This window comes from Nicotiana tabacum, chromosome 7, assembly GCF_000715075.1.
Source record: "Nicotiana tabacum cultivar K326 chromosome 7, ASM71507v2, whole genome shotgun sequence".
NCBI lineage: Eukaryota > Viridiplantae > Streptophyta > Magnoliopsida > Solanales > Solanaceae > Nicotiana > Nicotiana tabacum.
The window spans coordinates 91,561,980-91,578,706 of record NC_134086.1 but is presented as its reverse complement, the minus strand read 5'-3'; positions in this window follow the sequence as shown (position 1 = coordinate 91,578,706).

The following is a 16,727-nucleotide window of genomic DNA, read 5'->3' as shown; positions in this document are numbered from 1 at the left end:
AGGTGATAACCAGTCCATCCTCAATATGACATCAAAATCAACCATATCCAAAAGTAACAGATCTACTTGGGTCTCAAGACCCTCAATCATAACTATACATGAATGATGGACACGATCTACCATAATAGAAACACCCACCGGTGTAGACACATATACAAGAGCACTCAAGGCATCCTAGGCATGACCAAATACGATGCAAAATAAGATGACACATAGGAGTATGTAGATCCTCAATCAAATAGAACTGAAGCATCTCTACTACAAACCAGAATAGTACCTGTGATAACTGCATCGGAAGCCTCAGCCTTAGGCCTGGCTGGAAAAGCATAACATCGGGGCTGGGCCCCACCACTCTAAACTATATCTCTAGGACGGGCCCTACTGGCTAGCCTCCACCTCTAGCTGCCTAACCTCTACCTCTAATACCTATACCTCCACCTCTAGTACCTCTACCCCCACCCCTAGCTGGCGGAGCGGGCAGTGGAATGCCTGGTGCCTGTACCATAGCACGGGAACCCTGATGTTGAGAGCTGCTCGGTGCTCGAGGGCAAAATCTAGCAATATGACTCATGTTGCCACAAGTATAACAAGCCCTCAGCTACTGACCAACCACCTTGAAAACTCTGGATCGGCGGTGCACTATAGGGAAACTGATCAAAATACTGCATATGAGAACCACGGCCACCTGGCGCACCGTGAGAAGCCTGAAGTGCTGAATTAAACGGCCTAGAAGGATAGCCCCTACCAAAAGAATCTCTGCCTCCAGATGAGGCACCACTGAACCTGCCCGAATAGCGAGGCCTCTAGTCAGACCCCTGACAACTCTCATGTGATAGAACAATCTCAATTCTCCTGGCCATATTGGCCGCATCATGAAAAGAAATCTCGCTCCTTGTCTCCTTAGCCATCTGCAATCGAATAGGCTGAACGAGTCCCTCAATGAACCTCCTTACCCTCTCTCTATCTCTCTCTCAGTGGGAATTATAAGAAGAGCATGACGGGTCAAGTCAATAAATCTGGTCTCGTACTGAGTGACAGTCATAGAGCCCTGCTGGAGACACTCAAACTGCCTCCGATAGTTCTCCCTCTGAGTGATAGGAAGGAACTTCTCTAGAAATAGCTAAGATAATTGATCCCAAGTTAAAGCCGGTGACCCAACTGGTCTAGCCAAACAATAATCTCTCCACCAAGTCTTGGCGGATCCAGACAGATGAAAAGCAACAAAGTCGACCTCATTGGTCTCCACTATCCCCATGTTCCGTAGAACCTCATAACAGTTGTCCAAATAATACTGGGGATCCTCAGAAGATGTGCCACCAAAAGTAGTAGTGAAAAGCTTGGTGAACCTGTCCAATCTCCACAAGGCATCAGCAGACATAGCTGCCCCTCACCGGTCTGTGCCACAACACCCGATTGAACTACTCCAATTGGCTGAGCTACTAGAGTTTGAAACTAGGGAACCATCTGCTCCGGAGTGCGAGTAGTAGGAGTCTAGGCTCCCCCTCCAACCTGAGAGACAGCTAGTGCTACAGAAAGCAAGCATGCCTGGGCGACACTCTCCATAAGGCCCACCAGGTGGACCAGAGCATCCTGAAGTACCGGGGTGGCGATGAACCCCTCTAGGACCTGAGCTGGTCCTGCTGGAACTATCTAGGATGGAATCTCATCATGAGTCTCTGCCGCTGGTGCTGCTACTCGAGCTCTAGCTAAGCTCTACCTCGAGCCCTAGCATAGCCTCGGCCTCTACCCCTCGCAGGAGCTGCTACTGGGGCTCGGGCTGTTGGTCAGCTGATGTAGCGGTACGCGTTTTTACCATCTCGAAAGAGCAGAGTGGAAGTTCAATTAGTATTGAGAAATCAAGTCGCACGACAGGAAAGAATAGATGTAAAGTTTTTCCTAACTCTGTAGCCTTTGAGGGATAAATACAGACGTCTCTGTACCGATCCCTTAGACTCTACTAAGATTGTCTATGAATTATGATACCTAAACAACCTAGAGCTCTGATACCAACTTGTCACGACCCGGATTTTCCACCCTCGGGAGTCGTGGTTGCGCCTACTCCTGAAAGCTAGGCAAGCCTAGTATTACATATTTTATTACCCTTTTTCCTTAACCCTTTAACATTTACGAATTTACATGTGATCAACAGTGGAATAATCATAATAATAGAAATGCGGAAGACGAAATCTAATAGTTTAACCAAATACTAATACAAAAATCCAAGGTACAATACTACCCAAAATTGGTGTCACAATGTCACGGTCTATCTACGAATACTACAAACAGTGGTCTGAAAGAAAAAGAAGTACAATTTGTCTCTGAAGTACATAAAAACATAATGAAAAGATAGAAGGTGATGCCAAGGCCTGCGAACGTCTGCAGGTCTACCTCGGGTCTCCGCTGAACTGAAGGCAGCAACATCTCTACACTCCAAATGCAGCAGCACAGGGATCTAAACACAGTGCAGAGTGTAGTATCAGCATAATCGACCCCATGTGTGGTAAGTGTCGAGCCTAACCTCGGTGAAGTAGTGACGAGGCTAGGACAAGACTACCAAATAAACCTGTGTAGTTATATCTTATACAACAAATAATACCGACAGAAACTAGCAGTTAAAGATGGGAAAGGAAAACATGCTCAGGGGAATATCATAGAAAAACAGAAATTTATTAAAGAAACATATGAAACATCAAAATTTAACTATAAGCAAGAATAAGGAGAACAATAACAAGTTCACGTCATCACCCTTCGTGCTTTTACTCTCGTCCTCACCATAAGAATTAATATATTCGGCACGGTATCACCCTTCGTGCTTTTACCTCACATAATCATGGCACAACATTATCCTTCGTGCATTATCACTCATATCATGGCATGGCATCACCCTTCGTGCTTTTACATTTATAATATCTGCACAGCATCACCCTTCGTGCATTGACACCCACTCACAAATATCACGCACGGCATCACCTTTCGTGCTTTTACACTCTTCCTAACCTAAGCAACAATCACAAAGCGATTCGGGCAAGGGAATCAACAAAATCACAATAGAATCCCGGCAAGGGAACAATAGTATAACAATAATATCCTGGCAAGGGAAACAATATCATAGCAATAACATCCCGGCAAGGGAAACAATATCATAAGCAATAACATCCCGGCAAGGGAAACAATATCATAGACCTCCTTTTTTTCACAATTACTTCACAACTCACTTCTCAACTTGAGCCAATGCTCTACAATGTTCAATTATCAAGAATACTTCTACAAGCCTTGTTCAACATTAGAAATTATCGTATTAAGCATGGACAATACATAACAGAGTCACAACAAATCATAGTATAAGACTCACGGGCATGCTTGAGACCAACATATAGGTACTCGTCACCACACCTATACGTCGTACTCAACAATTAACACATAGCAATTAAGACCACAATTCTTATTCCCTCAAGCTAAGGTTATACCAAACACTTACCTCAAAGCCACGAACACAATCAAGCCTCAACTACCACTTTACCTCTTGGTTCCACTTCCAATTCGCTTGTATCTAGTCACAATTTACTTAATAATACTAATAAATGCTAAATAAACTAATTTCAATGCATAAAAATAGGTTTTCTAGTGTTTTCCCCAAAATAGTCCAAACCCGAAATTCAGACCAAAACCCAATTACCCATTCACCCCCGATCCCGGATATATAATTAGTTATGGAATCCGACCTCAATTTGAGGTCTAAATTCCCAAATTTTGATATTCCTAAATTCCACCCAAAATTCCTAATTCCACCATGAAAACCTAGATTCAAGGATTAAATCTTGTAAAAAGAAGTTTAGGAGTGAAAGAAATGAGTTAAAAATCACTTACTTGTGTTTTGGGGAAGAAAGAGTGTTTTGAAAATTGCCTCTTATGTTTTAGGGTTTTGAAAAATAAAAAATGGCTGAAAGGTCTCGTTTATATATACTCCTCTTAGACCCTCACTGCTGAGCGCATAAAAAGAACCGTGGCCGCAGAGCTCCACCGCTGACCGCGAAATATCGAGCGCGGCCGCGAAGACATGGCCTTTCCCACCGCTGACCGTGAAAACCCCACCGTGGTCGCGAAGACCCCACCGCGGTCGCGAAGATTCACCGCAGACCACGAAGCCTGGTTCAGAGACCTGCAACTTTCTCTGAACCTGCAACTGTTATGTTCTAAGTCTAAATTCACTCCGTGGCCTATCCAAAACTCATCTGAACCCTCGGGGCTCCAAACTAATCATGCACGTAAGTCTAAAAACATCATACGGATTTTCTCGTGCGATCAAATCATCAAAATAATATCAACAACTATGAATTAAACCTCAAATTGATGAAATCACTCAAGAATATTGAAACTTTTATTTTCTCTCAACTATAGGTCCGTTTTATACCAAACCACTTCCGATTCTTACCAAATTCCACAGATTCAACCAAATTATTATTTTAAATCTGTACCGGACTCCAAAACCAAGATATGAGCCCGATACTATCAAGAAATTGCATTAATTCACTTTTTAAAGCCTTTATATTCTCTAGCAACAATTTTCCTTCAAAATTCTTTTCTCAGACTTGGGAATACAGAATTCGATTCCAGGCATACGCCCAAGTCTCATATTTTACTACGGACCCTACGAGACCGTCGGATCATGGGTTCAGGTCTGTTTACCAAGAATGCTGACCAAAGTCAACTTTAATCAATTTTAAAGGTCAATTTCCTTATTTTACTTAGATTTCACATAAAAAGCTTTCCGGAAACGCGCCCGGACTATGCACGAAAATCGAGGTGAAACAAAAAGAGGATTTTAATGCCTCGGAACGTAGAATTTACTTTCAAAATGAGTGATGACCTTTTGGGTCATCACAAGTCGTCCTCGACAGCCATGGCGAAAATGTTTGATCAAATAAAACACTGAAGAGAGAATCCAGGGATTTACATGAATTAATGAAGAAATTAATAGCAGGTATCAGAGCTTTGACCGGGAAAGTCCCAAATCTGAAGCATTTGGACCAAACTATTCTTGAAATGAAGGAGCACTTCACTAAGATATTTTTGGGCATAAATATTTTAAAAGTTTCTTTCTTTTTGGTTAAAGTGTTTCTTGAAAAGTCCCTTTAATTTATTTTTGGGGTGTAAAACACTTTTGCAAAATATTATGCATGTTTTTTTAACTTAATAAGATATTTTGCCTTTTGTACCAAAATAATCATTGTTTTCTCTGGTTTGATTTGGGTTGAAAGTGTTTCTTGCACTAAGCACATTAATCAGCTCACAAGAACTTAAAGAAGTTCAATTAATAACTAGGCTAACTGTTTTAGTGGTGTCATTCTATTACTTATTCTCCAAATATAATTTTACGTATCAACTGATTTTGTCCTTATAACCATTAATTTTGTTGTTAAGTGTACTTTATAAATGACTTAAATCTTTTGTTTTTCATGATTTTTGCATTATTATTTTTTGAATGATTTATATGGCAAATATGTCTATCTCTAACTATAAAAAGAAAGTTTGCATCAATTTTTTCGGATTATTTATTTCTCTTGCCAATTTGGTAATATCGTAACCCTTGAAGTAGACAAGTGTAAGAGATATATCTATCTAATAGACCCATCCTAAAAAAAAGACCTATTATCCTCCTTTCTTTGTGCTGGCTTTCAGCTTCAAGATAAAGGAATCCTTATTCCCAGGAGCGGCTCAACACATTTGGTGGTTTAAAATCAAACATTAATAATAAGCCCTTAATTATATATATAAAAAATTTAAGCGCACTCTTTCAGGCACACTTTTGCGTGCGCACTCTCTCTCTCACACACACATATATATAACACAATTTATAGACCTTTTAAGATGCAACATTATTAATTTTTTTTTGAAATAATTGATTTATTCTAATCATTTCTTTCAATATATAATATAAACGCAATCCATTTAATATTCTTGAGACATTATTGATATTAGGTAAGAAAAATTTAAAAGGCAATATATACTTATAAAGTAAACATATAACAATAATAATTTTAGATTGAAAAAAAGATAATACAAAATTAGAATAATAATATTGATTCTTGAATTTGATAACTTTATATACAAATATAATTTCACTACTTAAATTTGCTTGCCGAAATGCTTGATAAAGTAAAAAATAACATGCCATTGTAAGAAGGGAAAAATGAGAAGCATAATCTGGATCATTTACTCCAATGCCAAATGTAAATGACGCAACATAATTTATATTCAGAGGTAAGTTAAGAATCTTAATGAGTTACTTTCAGAATTTAATTTTTTTCAATGATAACATTAATCACACTTCCAAAAGTTCTCATTCATTTCTTATACTTTTATACTATAATATTCAATATACTATATAAAGAAAAAAGTAACATATAGGCCCACAAAAATTTAGGGCCTAAAGCCTGGCCTTAGTAGCCTCCCCCTCCAGCTAGCCTGCTCTTCCCTCGTGAGATTATTAACAAAGAATCATGCAAAAAAACTAAAATTGATGAAAATCTTTGGTCAATTTTCTGGGAATTGTTTCTTCCCTAGGTCTACAACTAGGAATGATGACGGTAGACCCTTTTGTTGATGTTTATATGGTGCAGTTATTGTACGCCCATAAGCCAAATTTCTTTGAGATTATGCAAATGTTATATGCTTGTTATATATGAGGCTCAAAAAGGGTCACTATTGTGATTCCTTATTTTGGACACGTTGGAATGATGAGGTATTCTATTAGATCATAGTTTTTTGTATCTTGTTAATTGAACTACTCTTAACTTTATATATTTTTCTTCTCCAGATGGAAGGCTATTAATCATTCACAATAATTTTTTTGGCTAAAGTAATTGTTGGTGCTGACAGGTTGATAACTTGTGATCTTTATGATCATTTACTCAACTTGTTTACCACTCCTGTACTACAGGTTGTAAGGTAGTTTACTTGGTCTAGCTTATATTTTTCTTTTATCAAAAAAGCACCAACTAAACATTACTATTAGTTTTGTTTGTTAACTTCTCCTTTTTTTATGTATTACAAAATCAGTCGCTCATAGTGGATTATCTTGCACATAAGGGTATAGGTGGTCTCGGTATTGTAGTTGTCTCCTATAGAGATAGTGTTGACATTAGTGAAACAACATTTGATGAACAACTCCATGATACACATAATACACAACAATCACAGTGAGCCCAAGAGCAAATACAACTAAGAATACCATGTCTATCATGACCCAAAAATCCAGCGCCGGCGTCGTGATGTCACATAATTTCTAAGACTAGATAAGTTAATTACTAACAATGATTACGCCAGTTTTAACAATGATAATTTGAAACATAGTTTAAAATAAATACATAAACAAAAGCAGAATTAGCCTACACGTCAATGATCATAATAACCTCCCAAGATTTGGTATTATAGAGTCACGAACTCTAGTTGAATACATGGAATGAGCTCAATGATCGAAATAAAATAGTGTTCAAATAACAACCGATAGTACAATATAAGAAAAGGACTCCAATGGACTGCGACGACCAAACATCTCTATCTTGACTCCTCGTGATCAACAAACTGACTCCGCCTGAGTCCGATATTTCCAATACCTGGCTCTGCACAAAAATATGCAGAACTGTAGTATGAGTACACCACGGTTGGTACCTAGTACATATCAAGACTAACCTCAGTAGAGTAGTGACGAGGTACAGTCAAGACACTCACTAGACAAAATAACTTGTGTAGTATAGAAAAATAAAGCTAACAATGGAAAGCACAAATAAGTAAATGGCAACAAAATCAACATGTGATATAAAAAGTAAAGCAATAAGAACACTGTGAAAATACTATTGAAACCAAATAAGGAACACAAAGGATAACCAATTAATTAAGTCATTCTAACATAAGATTCACAATGAAATCATTTCGTGATACCTCATTTCATAGTCACAAGTCATGTGTCTCAACCCACCATCATATACTCACGGCACCTCATGCTCGCATCTCAAATCACAAACTCACGGACGACTCACATGTCAATATCTTAATCTTCCTGGTATGATCACATGCTCACATTCACAATCCGTCCGATGTGGTCACATGCTCACTATCACAATCCGTCTAGCATGGTCATAGGCTCACAATCATAATTAGGCTAACATGGTCACATGCTCACAATCATAATTCGCTTGGTATGGTCACAAGCTCAATAGCAACATAAAGACGAATATTACAAGAATACATGGGTATGATCATTAAATGTCAAGTTTCATACTCTTGAGCAAGTATAAGCGGCATACTACGGTGTATGCTTGTGCGAGTGTACTACTGCAGCTCCAGTCAACAAGTAATATCAAGGACATCGAGTAGCTCATCGAAGCAACAAAACAAGTCACATAAGGTGTATGACAAACACAAGTAAAAGCACACCATCACACGAAAATTACCAACTCAATGTCCCCAAGCCATCACACATCATCTCTGACATTGCCACCCTTATCTCTCTGATAGGCACCCATATCACTCTGTATAATAGGCACCGGTATCGCTCGGCCCTGACAATAACACAATAGCCATCCTCATCACTCTTTATATTTAACAAAGTGAGATGCCACCCTTATACCCTGCATAACAACGGTGAAATCCCACCCTTATACTCTGCATAACAATAACCAAACCTCACAAAAATTCACAAATGCTAACATCACAACAATGCGACGTATTAACTCATAACACAAGTGCCCATAGGCCACAATCTTTCCAAAGATCCAACAATATCAATATTTCCACAACAATTAGCCCACCGCTCAAACACATTGTGTACAAAATACCATCTTGTTCATGGTAGCTCTAGACTTATGAAAGATCTGTTCATGTATATTTCAACTAGATGATGTACTTTATTTCATACTATCTTTCTAAATTCTAAAACTTAGACGCTCATGATTTGTACTTCCAGTCCTTAGGGAATGTATAGGATTCAAATATTTTCTTTCACTTAATTATCTTATTAAATTTCATTGGAATTTGATAATTGTTAATTGGCTTACCTAGCGGGTTGGGTTGGGTGCCATCACGACTAGTTAGATTTTGGGCCGTGACAAGTTGGTATCAGAGCTTTAGATTAATATGTTCTACAAGTCATGAGCAAGTGTCTCGTAGTGTCACGACCCTAAAACCGACCCGGTCGTGATGGCGCCTATCGTGAAACTAGGCCAGCTGACACAATTCCAGAATTAACCATTAGTTAATAAAAGTTATTCTTAAGCCTTTAACTAATCAAATATCTCATAATGTAATTCTAAATGAACAGTGCATAATAAATACATAAGCTCGATATCGGGGTGTTACAAGTCACGAGCATCTACTAAGGTCTGAAAATATACTAAAAACAATTGAAGGAATACAAGAGGGAGAAGAGCAGGGTTGCGAACGTCGGGTAGCTACCTTGCTAACTCCAATCACTCTGCCACTGAGCAATCAACACCCGCCACCGGGTTCAGAAATTCCTGAATCTGCACACAAGGTGCAGGGAATAATGTGACTATGCCAACTCAGTAAGTAATAAAAGTAAATGAAAGCTGAGCAGTAAGAAAATACGTAAACCACGTCATCACACTACATCAATAGCAGTACATTTCCAAAGCAGTATAGAAAGTCATTTTCTTCGTAAATCAAGCTCAATTTCAGTAAACCTTTTTAAAACATCTTTTAGTAGTTTCAAATGAGTGATAAAATAGTGAGTAAAAGTGATTGAAACGTAAACAACCTCTTGGGCAAAACATGGATCATAAACCGCCCCTCATGCATAATATCAATAGAACCAGCCCTTCGGGCTACCTCACAATCACTTGTAATCAGCCCCTCAGGCATAATATGAATCAAGAACCGCCCCTCGGGAAAAACATAGATCAAGAACATCCCTTCGGGCAACAACATGAAACAACAACAGCCCCTCGGGCTACATGACATCACTCTCACTAGGTACCCGCACTCACTGGGGTTGTACAGACTCCTAGAGGGGCTCCTACAGCCCAACCGCAATAACAAGCCATCTCGTGGCATAATCAAACAGGCCCTCAGCCTCATAACAAGCCACCTCGTGGAATAACAAATCAGGCCCTCAGCCTCATAATCATGAATTCGTACAACACTACTGCGGCGCGCAGCCAGATCCCATAATATCCTCACAACACAGGCCCTTGGCCTCACTCAGTCAGAAATCTCTCAAGCCACTCGGTCACAGTAAAACATGTTGCTCAGCCCAAAATATCATTTAAAATGTCAAAAACGGAGTAAATATGGCTGAGTTATTAAAAGAGTAGAATACATCATGAGTGAGTACAAATATGAAGTCAAAACAGTGAGGAATAGTAGTAAAAATCCCCTAAGGGTCCAAAATAGTTGGCACGAGGCCCAAATATGACATTCAGCCCAAAACATGATAATACTTTCCAAAACACAATGATATCAAATAAGTTTTAATCAAATACACGACTTAAAACTCATACGAGACGGACTAAATCACAATCTCCAACGGTGCATGACCCCACGCTCATCATCTAGCGTGTGTGACACCTCAAAGTAGCACAATGATGTGAAATCCAGGGTTTCATACCCTCAGGACAACATTTACAATTATTACTTACCTCAATCCAGTCCAAACTCTAGCCCGCGATGCCTTTGCCCCTTGAATCGGCCCCTGGATGCTCCAAATCTATCCAAAATAGATTTATACCATCAAAATATGCTAAGGGAACAAAGCCCACTCGAAAATAACCAATTTACATCAAAAATCCTGAAATTGACCAAACCCGACCCCCAATCCCACGTCTTAGAATCCAATAAAAATCACAAAACTAAAATCCTTACACTCTCACGAGTCCATAAATACCAACAACATCAAAATCGGACCTCAAATGACCCCTCAAATCCCCAATTTACACTCTCCAATTTCAAGCCCTAATTCCCCAATTTTAGGCTTTAAATCCCACTAATTTCATGTTTAAATAAGTAAGAATCAAAATAGGATCAAGTATTGAGTTCAAAAATCTTACCTCCAAGTGTTTCCCTTCGATTCCCTCTTCAATCCTTCTCAAAAATCTCCAAAGTCACTCAAAAATGGAGGAAATAGACCAAAAATCGCGAAAACCACTTTTAAAACATTCTGCCCAAGTATTATTTTCCTTCTTCGTGAACGCAGCCTCACTCTTGCATTCGCGTAGCACAATTAGCTACTGACTAAAATCCTTCTACGCGAACGCGAGGACCTTCTCGCGAATGCGATGCATAACTGACTCACCTCTTCGCAAACGCGACGCCTACTATGCGAACGCGTAGAACAAATGCCTTGGGGGTCCTAGCTATTCCACTTCCTCTACGCCAACGCGATACCGCTCACGCGTTCGCGATGCACCGCTATACAAACCTTCGCGATCGCGGCTCCAACTTTGTGAACGTCAAGCACAAATCCTCTCTTGCCTCCAGTTCCCCTTCGTGAATGCGGAACTCCCCTCGCGAACGCGAAGAAGGAAGCCATCAGCTGAACACCAGATTTTTCTGCAATTCCGAGAAGTCCAAAACTAGTCCATTAACCATTCGAAACTCACCTGAGGCCCTCAAGACCTCAACCAAACATGCCAAAGTATCCCATAATATCATTTAAACTTGTTCCAAACTTCAGAATACTCAAAACAACATCAAAACATCATCGGATTCAAGCCTATGAATTCCAAAAACTTTCAAATTCTAAATTCGATCGAAAAGTCTATCAAACCTCGCCCGAATAACCTGAAATTTTGCGCGCACATCCCAAATGACATAAAGGACCTACTCCAATTTCCGGAATTCCATTCGGACCCCGATATCAAAATTTTCACTGTCTACCGGAAAATGCCAAAATTCTAATTTCACCAATTCAAGCCTAAATCTACCATGGACCTCCAAAATGCATTCCGGACGCGCTCTCAAGTCCAAAATTACCTAACGGAGCAAATAAAAACATAAAAATCCAAATCCAAGATCGTATACTAACAAGTCAAAACTTGGTCAACTCTTTCAAATTTTAAGCTTCAAACTGAGAACTGTTCTTCCAAATTCATTCTGATTGCCCTAAAAACCAAAAACGACGATTTACATAAGTCATAATACATCACGCGGGGCTAGTCATGCCCGAGAACTGGCGAGCGAAGTGCAAAAGCTCATAACGACCAGTCGGGTCGTTACATCCTCCCCCACTTAAACATACGTTCGTCCTCAAACGTGCCCAGAGTTGTTCCGAAAACCATCAAATCGTTGTGTAACCTCACCATGCACATACCCGGTGGTGATCCCATGTCACCCTATCTTATATAGGTCCTCTAATCAAATGTAACTGGAATTTCACAATCCAACCTAGCCCATAAATCTTAGAACCACATGTCCACTTCTGAAATCATCTATAAGATCAGAATCTCACATCTATACTTTGAATAAGTCCGAACAAGCTATAACAAACAATACCTACAGCTTCAGATGTAGTTACATGATGTACCACATAGGTCAAACTCTCGTAGCGATAACCTCTAATTACAATAGTTGCTCAGAACAACCGAATATCGATAATAAACCTCTTATCAAATGAAGCCTCATTCCAACACTTCCGTATAGTGTCAATGATAAATGAAACACGTAGAAAGTCATAACCATTCCTTAGATCAACCATTTGTGAAGACACTTCTCCTTTGGCAAGGACCATAGCAAATTTCTAAGCCGAACATCGATATTTTCCTTCCAACATGCTGAAACCGAACTTGTTTGTATTCATTTTAGATCCCAACAATTTCATCTAATCCAATACAACTACTCTGGTGACATGACACATCAATACCATCTAAAGCCACAACTCGTGCAATTCGCAAACCAATAAGCAATAATCCGAACGTACTCAAATCATAAAAAATGACTCAAATAAGAGAGTTGTACCGCAAGCACACCAGTACCACCATAACATAATGCTGAGAACCATCAAACGTTGTAGAACCAGAACACACGAATCTAACCCGCAGGATCATACCTCCACATAGCATTGCTCCAATGCGCAACCTCATCCAAACACTAGTCCACATGAAACACCTCGAGTCACTATGCTCAAATCGACAACCACGCACAATTTGATGTCTAGAACCAAAAGCAAATCATCATAACCATAACGAAACAATTGACATAACAATACACAAACCTAAAAGGACACAACTGATACGCCATATGCCGAGCAATACCCAATACTCTTCCCGCTCGAATTCCACTGAGGGACCCCAACAAAACCGCACCATATGTGCCTATAACCAACAAATTCGAACCCCTCGCAATACGGAAAGGTAACTTATGGATCTCCCCAGATCACTAATAAGCTCAATAACAATCGAATCAACACATCCCTCAACAATACAACTCGTAGTCAACCAAGCCGACTAGAGTTAGAACACACATCCATATTAGCCTACCAATGAACCCCTTATCAAGGAGTTCCTGAAACGGCTCCTTCAACTCTTTTAACTCCGTCGATGCCATACGATACGGTGTCCGGCACCAAATCAATACCAAAATCAACAACTCTCTCTAGCGACATGCCCGACAGCAAGAAACATATTCAAAAAATCCCTCACCACCGAAACTAAATCAATGGTAGGAGTCTCTGCACTAACATCCATCACGAAGGCCAAATAAGAAAGACAACCCTTCCCAGCCATTTGTTGGGTCTTCAAAAATGTCACCACCCTACTGGGAGCATGATCCGTCAAACCTCGCCTTCAATCCGTGGCATTCCCAGCATAGCCAACGTCACCGTCTTAGCATAACAGTACAGAATAGCACGACGCGAAAACAACCAATCCATACCCAATATCACACTAAAATATAGCATACTAAGCAATAAGGATCCACTCGGGTCTCCAAACCTCGAATAGTTACCACACAAGACCAATATACGCGGTCCACAACCACGACCTAACCTGTTTATAAGAATTCCCAGTCTCCAAATCCATACAGCACGCGAATCAGCATATCCGATCCCAACTCCAACGTCCGAATATACAACATACCTCTAATACCCAATCATCCCACGAGAGGTACTCCTATAATTCTTCTGTGCTACCAAGCAAACTCGAATATTAGCAGTCTGTCCAACAAGAGAGTGCCGCAACACTATTGAAGTATCCTCAACTCAAACACATCACCCTTTATAAAATGTATACCCTTATCAAGCCACACCAATCAGTGATCTCATTTATATAGTCCTTTGAAACTGTCCATGCTACCTAAGAATTTGTGACCTTCCTTTCAAAATTGAATCGTAACCTTACAAATACGAATGTCAATCCTACACAATATACCACATATACCATACCATCCTAGGATAAACATGAGAACTTCATATCCATTCCGAGCCACAAGCAACTACGTACTCAACTAGCCAAGAACTTTCCATTTGATCCCATCTAGAAGAAAATCTCTATTTATCACATGCTTCTCACGCCAGTAGAATATATACATCTCTAATCGTGGTAGAAACCATTAAGAGCTCTCTGAATCCCCTTTGCACAAAACCAAACCGTCAGGACTGCCTCCTCCAAACTCAACCAAGCTAAGAAAGCCATCAAAACCTAAGAGCATTGCCACGAAACACTTGTAGAAACCCATCGTATCATAGGCACCCAAGAACCGATCATATCCATTATCATGGCGATCCAACTTAGTACCAGGCTGTCCTAATTCTCTGAGTTCCTTCCGAATTACCTACAAATGGATATGTTTCCTTGCTAGTACACCACTATCCTTAACTAAAACTTGCCCCCACGGACTTTAACATAAAACCACACCGTCTAAGGCTCATAAGTCGCTGAATACTCTCTCAAATATCCTCAAAAGCACCACATTCGAAATACTTACCCTGAAGAGACTTCCTGCAAATCTAAAGCCATTACCTTCACCTTCTTGATACTGATGTGTAGAATCCATAATGATATAGAAATACCACGAGTCTTAACACCCTTCAATGTAAACCTCAGTTTCTAGCCAAATATAGCTCCTGAAAGTCTCCGATTATTACATGTAAAATCTTGAACCCACTAGAACCAATCTCGAGAGTCATCCACTCTACTCAAACAACAATTAGGCCGATCAAACGAACCGGACGACCAGTGCTCCATTATCACTCCGACACCGCAAAATATAACCTCACCTTAATGCAACCAAGCAACTTCTTGTTTTGTGCACTATACATCCTTTCCCGATAACAACTCAAGTCATTCCGTGATTCTCATACACCCGTAAAACATAACTTAACTTTTATTGAAATTTTCTTTACTCGAGCCATCCTCGGTCTCAACCTCCATAAGCCATACATGATTTACCAGTACGCCTCAAACTGGAACCAATATAGCACATAACCGTGCAATCAACTAATCAATAGCAGACTCCCCCACTTGGCTCAAAGCCATAGATCAAAACACACAATAAATCATAATGCATATACTCTATTACTGCCATAATACCGTGGTGAGATTAAACTAAATCCTTCATAAGCTCGTGCAACACAGAACATCTAGTACTTCAAATCTTCTACAAATCTCGGATTCACCCTCGTAACAATCAAGCCCACTCTCTTAAGCGACCCAAATTCAAATTGCAACACATATTTCACTGGTAAAAGAGATCTTCCAATAAACAACATAAGGTTCACACAAACTTCAGAACATTCCGCAAGAGATAACCCACCTGCTTTGCCTCAAACTAACATATCTTTATACTCTTCCACCGCCATAAACATTACACAATCACTTAATCTTCCTAAGTCGGAACTCATATCAGAATGTGAAATCTACTTCACTTCCCAACTAGGTAACATGAAAAGATCCTTCAACACACCCACATCTAGGGGCTATACCTCAAATCACGATGGAAACCAAGCAACATATAGTTCTTGCTACCCCAAAGCAGACCCTTCTCGTCGCATCCAAATCATATGAATACATCTTGCAGTCATATCATACTCATCACATAGTCATCCAACCATCACTTCCACTAATAGGGACACTACCGAACATATAAATTCAAAAAGCATGTGCTCGCACAATCAGTACCTCAGTGCTCAAGCTACATGCAAAACTCGGCCTCAAGTCCTCTAAACTAGCCTAACATCAACGCACAAAAATCACATCTCGCCCCTCAATCAGGGAATCCAAGCCGTCAATGCACAACTGATACCGAGCGCTCATGCGCACATACGAACGCGTGGAAGGAATTCAAAGAGTTACATTTCAAGCTGAATCAAGGACGCATGATAAGAATTCAAGAATGTGAAGTTTTTCCTAGAGGTTCTGCAGCTTCCCGAGGATAAGTACAAACATCTCCGTACCAATATGCGAGACTCTACTAAACCTGCTCATGACTCGAGAGACCTATGTAACCTAGGCTCTGATACCAACTTGTCACAACCCTAAAACGGACCCGGTCGTGATGGAGCCTATCGTGAAAATAGGCTAGCCGAAACAATTCCCAAATTATCCATTATTAAATAAAAGTCATTTTTAAGCCTTTAACCAATAAAATATCTCATAATGTAAGTCTAAATGAACAATGCGGAATAAATATACAAGCCCGACATCGGGGTGTCACAAGTCATGAGCATCTACTAAGGTTTAAAAATATACTAAAAAACATCTAAGGAATACAAGAGGGAG